The sequence below is a fragment of the Chrysemys picta genome, chromosome 18 (genome assembly GCF_011386835.1).
Source record: "Chrysemys picta bellii isolate R12L10 chromosome 18, ASM1138683v2, whole genome shotgun sequence".
Lineage (NCBI taxonomy): Eukaryota > Metazoa > Chordata > Testudines > Emydidae > Chrysemys > Chrysemys picta.
In genome coordinates, this window is record NC_088808.1 from 5,209,295 (window position 1) to 5,217,518 (window position 8,224).

Sequence of the window (8,224 nt, forward strand, 5' to 3'; positions counted from 1 at the left end):
ACAGCTCCCCCGCCCCTCACCGGACCCGCCACGAGCCCCTGCCCCCCCCAACAGCCCCCCACAGCCCCGCCTTCACCCTGCCCCCCACTGCCCCCCACAGCCCCGCCTTCACCCTGCCCCCCACAGCCCCGCCTTCACCATGTCACCCCACAGACCCCGGACCCCGCCTTCACCCTGTCACCCCACAACCCCACGGCCCCGCCTTCACCCTGTCACCCCACAACTCCCCACAGCCCCGCCTTCACCCTGCCCCCCACAGCCCCCCACAGCCCCGCCTTCACCCTGCCCCCCAACAGCCCCCCGGACCCCGCCTTCACCCTGTCACCCCACAACCCCGCCTTCACTCTGCCCCCAACAGCCCCCCGGACCCTGCCTTCACCCTGTCACCCCACAGCCCCGCCTTCACCCTGCCCCCAACAGCCCCCCGGATCCCGCCTTCACCCTGCCCCCCACAGCCCCGCCTTCACCCTGCCCCCCACAGCCCCCCACAGCCCCGCCTTCACCCTGCCCCCCAACAGCCCCCGGGACCCCGCCTTCACCCTGCCCCCCGCGACTCCGCCTTCACCCTGCCCCCCACACCCCCCCACAGCCCCGCCTTCACCCTGCCCCCCAACAGCCCCGCCTTCACCCTGTCACCCCACAACCCCACAGCCCCGCCTTCACTCTGTCCCCCAACAGCTCCCCGGACCCCACATTCACCCTGTCACCCCACAACCCCGCCTTCACTCTGTCCCCCAACAGCCCCCCGGACCCCACCTTCACCCTGTCACCCCACAACCCCACCTTCACCCTGCCCCCCACAGCCTCCCACAGCCCCGCCTTCACCCTGCCCCCCAACAGCCCCCCGGACCCCGCCTTCACCCTGTCACCCCACAACCCCGCCTTCACTCTGCCTCCAACAGCCCCCCGGACCCCGCCTTCACCCTGTCACCCCACAACCCCCCACAGCCCCGCCTTCACCCTGTCCCCCAACAGCCCCGCCTTCACCCTGCCCCCTGCGACTCCGCCTTCACCCTGCCCCCCACACCCCCCACAGCCCCGCCTTCACCCTGCCCCCCAACAGCCCCGCCTTCACCCTGTCACCCCACAACCCCACAGCCCCGCCTTCACTCTGTCCCCCAACAGCTCCCCGGACCCCACCTTCACCCTGTCACCCCACAACCCCGCCTTCACTCTGTCCCCCAACAGCCCCCCGGACCCCACCTTCACCCTGTCACCCCACAACCCCACCTTCACCCTGCCCCCCACAGCCCCCCACAGCCCCGCTTTCACCCTGCCCCCCAACAGCCCCCCGGACCCCGCCTTCACCCTGTCACCCCACAACCCCGCCTTCACTCTGCCCCCAACAGCCCCCCGGACCCTGCCTTCACCCTGTCACCCCACAACCCCACAGCCCCGCCTTCACTCTGCCCCCAACAGCCCCCCGCAGCCCCGCCTTCACTCTGCCCCCAATAGCCCCCCTCAGCCCCGCCTTCACCATGTCACCCCACAACCTCCCACAGCCCCACCTTCACTCTGCCCCCCAACAGCCTTCCAGGCCCCGCCTTCACCCTGTCATCCAACAGACCCCGTGACCCCGCCTTCACTCTGCCCTCCAACAGCCCCCCGCAGTCCCACCTTCACCCCGCCCCCCCACAGCCCCGCCTTCACTCTGCCCCCCAACAGACCCCCGCGAACCTGCCTTCATCCTGCTCCCCAACAGCCCCCGCAACCCTGCCTTCACTCTGCCCCCCAACAGACTCCCATGACCCCACCTTCATCCTGTCACCCCACAACCCCACAGCCCCACCTTCACCCTGTCACCCCACAGATCCCCGCAATCCCGCCTTCAGTCTGCCCCCCAACAGACCCCCGTGACTCCACCTTCACTCTGCCACCAACAGACCCCCACTGCCCCGCCTTCACTCTGCCCCCACCAGAGCCCCACAACCCCACCTTCATCCTGCCCCCCAACAGCCCCACACAGACTCTGCCCCCAACAGCTTCAGTCCCCCCACGAGCCCATCACTTTGCCCCCAACAGACCCCTGCCTTCACTCTGCCCCCCAACAGATCCCCGCAACCCTGCCTTCACTCTGCCCCCGAACAGACACCGCACAACCCCACCTTCACTCTGCCCCCCAAGCGACCCCCGCAACCCTGCCCTTCACCCTGTCACCCCACAGGCCCGCACAGCCTCTGCCCCCATCAGCTTCAGTCCCCCACAGAGCTCATTACCCTGCCCCCCAACAGACCCTTGCAACCCTGCCTTCACCCCGCCCTCCACCAGCTTCAGTCCCCCCACAGAGCCCCTCACAGTCCCCACCCAGAGCCCATCACCCTGACCCCCTTTCCCCAACAGAGCCCCCCTCATCCCCACCGTTCACCCTGCCCCCCACCAGCTTCAGTTGTCCCTCAACAGATCACCCCACAGCCCCTGCCCTCAACAGAGACCCTGACCCCCACACCTCTGTCCCAACAGAGCCCCACTATCACCTTCCCCACACCCTGCCCCCCACAGCTCCTGGCCCAACACAACTCCCCTGTCCCCTCACAGGATCCCCCACACCAGCCACTGCCCCCATCCTAACCCTGCCCCACACCAGCCACTGCCCACTGCCAGATCCCCACATAGCCCTGTTCCCAACACAACCCCTCACCCTGCCCCCCACACTCCTGCCCTAACAGAGCCCCCTGCATGCCTGCACCTTATCCTGCCCCCCAAACAGAGCTCCTCACGGACCTACACCGACCCTGCTTCCCACAGCCCCTTGCTTGCCTCCCAAATACAGCTTCTCCCACAGCCCCCACATGCCTCACCCTGCTGCCGTCCCCCCATAGATCCCTCCCCACCACAGGACTCCCCCCCAAAGGCCTGCCCCCTCTCTTGTAAGCGATATAGGGGATTGATATGCCTTGAATGATTGATTAATGATTCATTCTGGCCCTCAGAAATTAGGTCTGGTCTGCACACTACAGACTTACATCAATATAACTAAGGGTATGTCTACACTACGAAATTAGGTCAAATTTATAGAAGCTGGTTTTATAAAAATCGGTTTTATACAGTCGATTGTGTGTGTCCTCACATAAAATGCTCTAAGTGCATTAAGTCGGCGGACTGCGTCCACAGTACCGAGGCTAGCATCAACTTCCGGAGCGTTGCACTGTGGGTAGCTATCCCACAGTTCCCGCGGTCTCCGCCACCCATTGGAATTCTGGGTTGAGATCCCAATGCCTGAATGATGCAAAAACAGTGTCGTGGGGGCTTCTGGGTACATGTCGTCAAGCCCCTCCCCCTCTGTCAGAGCAACGGCAGACAATCGATTCGCGCCTTTTTACCTGGGTTACCTGTGCAGACAACATACCACGGCAAACATGGAGCCCGCTCAGCTCAGCTCACCGTCACCTTATGTCATCTGGGTGCCGGCAGACTTGGTACTGCATTGCTACACAGCAGCAGCTAATTGCCTTTTGGCAGTGGATGGTGTATTACAATTGATATCCATCATTGTCATATTCCTTAGTGAGTTCGGTCAGAGGCACCTGGGCAGACATGTTTTGTCTCCTAGAGACTCAGTCCTGCCGGCAGTTCTATTGAACCGTCTTGACGAAGATGGCTAGCAGTCGTAATACAGCATTTTCTGCCAAGCACCCAGAAGATGCTGATGGCTATCAGTCATGCTGCACCGTCTGCTGCCAGCTTAAGATGTAAAAAATAGATGGACCAGATTTGTTCTGTATTCATTTGCTTCCCCCTCCCTCCGTGAAATCAATGGCCTGCTAAACCCAGGGTTTTGAGTTCAATCTTTGGGGGGGCCATTCTGTGTGACAGTTGTTTGTGTTTCTCCCTAATGCACAGCCACCTTTGTTGATTTTAATTCCCTATAAGCCATGTCGTCATTCGCCCCTCCCTCCCTCCGTCAGACAATAGTTTTGCGCCTTTTTTCAGCCCAGACGCCATAGCACTGGGATCATGGAGCCCGCGCAGATCACCGCGGCAATTATGAGCACTATGAACACCACGCGCATTGTCCTGGAGTATATGCAGAGCCAGAACATGCCAAAGCAAAACCAGGCGAGGAGGCAATTGCAGCGATTGCAGCGCGGCGACGAGAGTGATGAGGAAATTGACATGGACATAGACCTCTCACAAAGTATAGGCCCTAGCAATGTGCAAATCATGGAGAGGAGAGCTGGCTGTATTTTAAAGAATCCTTATTGCGGTTGCAGGAACAAACCATCCCGATGTGTAGAAAGAATAGTAAATATGGCAGGCGACCAGCTTGGCTAAACAGTGAAATCCTTGCTGATCTTAAACGCAAAAAAGAAGCTTACAAGAAGTGGAAGACTGGACAAATGACCAGGGAGGAGTATAAAAATATTGCTCAGGCATGCAGGAGTGAAATCAGGAAGGCCAAATCACACTTGGAGTTGCAGCTAGCAAGAGATGTTAAGAGTAACAAGAAGGGTTTCTTCAGGTATGTTAGCAACAAGAAGAAAGTCAAGGAAAGTGTGGGCCCCTTACTGAATGAGGGAGGCAACCTAGTGACCGAGGATGTGGAAAAAGCTAATGTACTCAATGCTTTTTTTGCCTCTGTCTTCACGAACAAGGTCAGCTCCCAGACTGCTGCACTGGGCAGCACAGTATGGGGAGAAGGTGACCAGCCCTCTGTGGAGAAAGAAGTGGTTCAGGACTATTTAGAAAAACTGGACGTGCACAAGTCCATGGGGCCAGATGCACTGCAACCGAGGGTGCTAAAGGAGTTGGCGGATGAGATTGCAGAGCCATTAGCCATTATTTTTGAAAACTCATGGCGATCGGGGGAGGTCCCGGATGACTGGAAAAAGGCTAATGTAGTGCCCATCTTTAAAAAAGGGAAGAAGGAGGATCCAGGGAACTACATGGCAGTCAGCCTCACCTCAGTCCTTGGAAAAATCATGGAGCAGGTCCTCAAGGAATCAATTATGAAACACTTAGAGGAGAGGAAAGTGATCAGGAACAGTCAGCATGGATTCACCAAGGGCAAGTCATGCCTGACTAACCTAATTGCCTTCTATGATGAGATAACTGCCTCTGTGGATGAGGGGAAAGCAGTGGATGTGTTATTCCTTGACTTTAGCAAAGCTTTTGATATGGTCTCCCACAGTATTCTTGCCGCCAAGTTAAAGAAGTATGGGCTGGATGAATGGACTGTAAGGTGGATAGAAAGCTGGCTAGATCATCGGGCTCAACGGGTAGTGATCAACGGCTCCATGTCTAGTTGGCAGCCGGTTTCAAGCGGAGTGCCCCAAGGGTCGGTCCTGGGGCCGGTTTTGTTTAATATCTTTATTAATGATCTGGAGGATGGTGTGGACTGCATTCTCAGCAAGTTTGCAGATGACACTAAACTAGGAGGCGTGGTAGATACACTAGAGGGTAGGGATCGGATACAGAGGGACCTAGTCAAATTAGAGGATTGGGCCAAAAAAAAACCTGATGAGGTTCAACAAAGATAAGTGCAGAGTCCTGCACTTAGGACGGAAGAATCCCATGTACAGCTACAGACTAGGGACCGAATGGCTAGGTAGCAGTTCTGCAGAAAAGGACCTAGGGGTCACAGTGGACGAGAAGCTGGATATGAGTCAACAGTGTGCTCTTGTTGCCAAGAAGGCTAACAGCATTTTGGGCTGTATAAGTAGGGGCATTGCCAGCAGATCGAGGAACGTGATCGTTCCTCTTTATTCGACATTGGTGAGGCCTCATCTGGAGTACTGTGTCCAGTTTTGGGCCCCACACTACAAGAAGGATGTGGAAAAATTGGAAAGAGTCCAGCGGAGGGCAACAAAAATGATTAGGGGTCTGGAGCACATGACTTATGAGGAGAGGCTGAGGGAACTGGGATTGTTTAGTCTCCAGAAGAGAAGGATGACGGGGGATTTGATAGCTGCTTTCAACTACCTGAGGGGGGGTTCCAAAGAGGATGCAGCTCGGCTGTTCTCAGTGGTGGCAGATGACAGAACAAGGAGCAATGGTCTCAAGTTGCAGTGGGGGAGATCTAGGTTGGATATTAGGCAACACTATTTCACTAGGAGGGTGGTGAAGCAATGGAATCTCTATCCTTAGAGGTTTTTAAGGCCCGGCTTGACAAAGCCCTAGCTGGGATGATTTAGTTGGGAATTGGTCCTGCTTTGAGCAGGGGGTTGGACTAGATGACCTCTTGACGTCCCTTCCAACCCTGATATTCTATGATTCTATGATTCTGTGGTGTTACTGGGGCAGGTTCATGCCATGGAACGCCGATTCTGGGCCCAGGAAACAAGCACAGACTGGTGGGACCGCATCGTGTTGCAGGTGTGGGATGATTCCCAGTGGCTGCGAAACTTTCACATGCATAAGGGCACTTTCATGGAACTTTGTAACTTGCTTTCCCCTGCCCTGAAGCGCCAGAATACCAGGATGAGAGCAGCCCTCACAGTTGAGAAGCGAGTGGCGATAGCCCTGTGGAAGCTTGCAACGCCAGACAACTACCGGTCAGTCGGGAATCAATTTGGAGTGGGCAAATCTACTGTGGGGGCTGCTGTGATCCAAGTAGCCAAAGCAATCAAAGACCTGCTGATATCAAGGGTAGTGACTCTGGGAAACGTGCAGGTCATAGTGGATGGCTTTGCTGCAATGGGATTCCCAAACTGTGGTGGGGCGATAGACGGAACCCGTATCCCTATCTTGTCACCGGAGCACCAAGCCACCGACTACGTAAACCGCAAGGGGTACTTTTCAATGCTGCTGCAAGCCCTGGTGGATCACAAGGGACGTTTCACTAACATCAACGTGGGATGACCGGGAAAGGTACATGATGCTTGCGTCTTCAGGAACTCTGGTCTGTTTCAAAAGCTGGAGGAAGGGACTTTCTTCACGGACCAGAAAATAACAGTTGGGGATGTTGAAATGCCTATCGTTATCCTTGGGGACCCAGCCTACCCCTTAATGCCATGGCTCATGAAACCGTACACAGGAAGCCTGGACAGTAGTCAAGACCTGTTCAACTATAGGCTGAACAAGTGTCGAATGGTGGTGGAATGTGCATTTGGACGTTTAAAAGCGCTGGCGCAGTTTATTGACTCGGATAGACCTCAGCGAAGCCAATATTCCAATTGTTATTGCTGCTTGCTGTGCGCTCCACAATATCTGTGAGAGTAAGGGGGAGACATTTATGATGGGGTGGGGGGGTTGAGGCAAATCGCCTGGCTGCTGATTACGCGCAGCCAGACACCAGGGCGGTTAGAAGAGTACAGCAGGGCACAGTGCGCATCAGAGAAGCTTTGAAAACCAGTTTTGTGACTGGCCAGGCTACAGTGTGAAACTTCTGTTTGTTTCTCTTTGATGAACCCTCCGCCCCCTCCCCGGTTCACTCTACTTTCCTGTAAACTAACCACCCTCCCCTCCCCCCTTCGAGCACCGCTTGCAGAGGCAATAAAGTCATTGTTACTTCACATTCATGCATTCTTTATTAATTCATCACACAACTAGGGGGATAATTGCCAAGGTAGCCCGGGAGGGGTGGGGAAGGAGGGAAGGAAAAGGACACACTGCAGTTTAAAACTTTAAAACTTTAACACTTATTGAAGGCCAGCCTTCTGATGCTTGGGCAATCATCTGGGGTGGAGTGACTGGGTGGCCAGAGCCCCCCCCCACCGTGTTCTTGGGTGTCTGGGTGAGGAGGCTATGGAACTTGGGGAGGAGGGCTGTTGGTTACACAGGGGCTGTAGCGGCGGTCTCTGCTCCTGCTGCCTTTCCTGCAGCTCAACCATACGCTGGAGCATATCAGTTTGATGCTCCAGCAGCTGGAGCATCGACTCTTGCCTTCTGTCTGCAAGCTGACGCCACCTATCCTCTTCAGCCCACCACTTGCTCTGTTCATCCCACGATTCAGCCCGCCACCTCTCCTTTCATTCATATTGTGCTTTTCTGTAGTCTGACATTGACTGCCTCCACGCATTCTGCTGTGCTCTGTCAGCGTGGGAGGACATCTGGAGCTCCGAGAACATATCATCCCGAGTCCGCCATTTTCGCCTTCTAATCTTCACTAGCCTCTGTGAAGGAGAAACATTTGCAGCTGGTGGAGGAGAAGGGAGAGGTGGTTAAAAAAGACACATTTTAGAGAACAATGGGTACACGCTTTCACATTAAATTTTGCTGTTCACATTACACAGCACATGTGCTTTCGTTACAAGGTTGCATTTTTCCTCTTATATTGAGGGCCTGC